Raw genomic sequence first — 1,625 nt, forward strand, 5'->3', positions numbered from 1 at the left:
ATGAGATTGAAAAGGTACCTAAAGGGATAATGCCGGAAAATGTTCCGTGTTTGATAAAAACAAACAAACACATAAACCTTCAGATTCATGATGCTCAACAAACTCCAAACAAGATAAAATAAAAAATATGTTTATCATGATGCATATCACAGTCAAACTTCTGAAATCTAAAGACCTATCTAGCTATCTCTATCCATATATTTATATATAGAGAAAGCATCAAGAAAGAAACAATACTTACAGGGGAGAAACCATTTGAATGCCAGAGAATTTTTAATCAGGAACCCTAGAGGCCAGAAGGAAGTGGTCCAACACTATTCAAGTCCTGAAAGAAAAGAACTACCACCCCCAATTCTCTACCCAGCAAAACTCAATTGAAGGAATAAAGGAAAAGTAAGGACATTCCAGATGGAAAGTTATCATTGGCCAACTTCCTTGAAAAGCATTGCTAAAAGTAAGCTATTGAAGCTGAGAAGAGGCAATAAATGAAGAAACATTGGGACATCAGAAAAGAAGAAATAACAACAGAAAAAGAAAAACTATAGTTAGTACAGTAGACTGTCCTTCATTTCTTTCTTTTGGGTTAGACAGGGTTCATGAGAAAAACAAATCAATGATGCCCATATGTGTGTAAGAGAGAGTTTGACATAAAAGAGCAATTGCATATTGAGAAAACATCCCAGCCCAGTCCAAATCAAGTTCATAAGTCCAATATTAGTCCATATGTCCCATACTAGTCCATAAATTCCTCTTCAGATTCATGCAGCACATTCAATGATCCAAATTCAGGAAGATCACAGGCTAGTGGGTGAAAATTCTTGTGAATCTAGTGGCAGTGGAAGCATCTCAGTACTGGTGCGGGTCTCCACGGAGCTCCTCCAGCTCCCTGAGTGTGGTGCCTCAACAGGAAGGTGAAGCAGAGAGAGAGTGTGTCCCACCTCCAGGTGGACAGAGCGGAAATTCCCAGAATCCTCATGAGAAGGCCACGCCCACAAGGAAGCATGAGGCAGTGACCAGATTGACAGGCTAGACCCCATCCCTTCACGTTTAATATCCTCAAGTTGACACGAGATGATGTAACTACCACACTTCTCTTCTTGAATTTTCTAAATTATCTGATGGTTGAAACAGCAAGTACAACACCAGCCATGGCTCTCCGTGTTCATAAAGAAATATCTAAGATATTTATTATAAGTAAGGAGGGCAAAGAGACTCAAAAGAAGGTTAGATTTCTATATTTTAATCACACTTTCAACATCAGTGTCTTACAATGTCATGTATGTATGTATCAACCACGAAAATACCTATAAACCAACCCACTGTTTTCAAGTCAATTCCAATTCATAAAGACCCTAAATAGGGCTCCCAAGGCTGTAAATCTTTACAGGACCCTCTCTTCCTCCTGGTGCTGGAACAATCCAACACATCCTTTTAGGGCAAAAGTAGTATCAACAGATCAAAACAGAATTTTTTAAATGTTGAAGCAGCCCACAGGAAGGCAGCCAAAGAAAATAGAGAATCCAGAAACAGAAGGGACAAAACATGAAAGAGAAAAGCAAATAGTGGATTAGACGTGATGCCCCTCACTGACCCATGGCCCTGCGGGGGACAACACCAGTGACACA

The sequence above is a fragment of the Echinops telfairi genome, unplaced genomic scaffold (genome assembly GCF_000313985.2).
Source record: "Echinops telfairi isolate 266 unplaced genomic scaffold, ASM31398v2 ScPeMD7_7469;HRSCAF=8507_1, whole genome shotgun sequence".
NCBI lineage: Eukaryota > Metazoa > Chordata > Mammalia > Afrosoricida > Tenrecidae > Echinops > Echinops telfairi.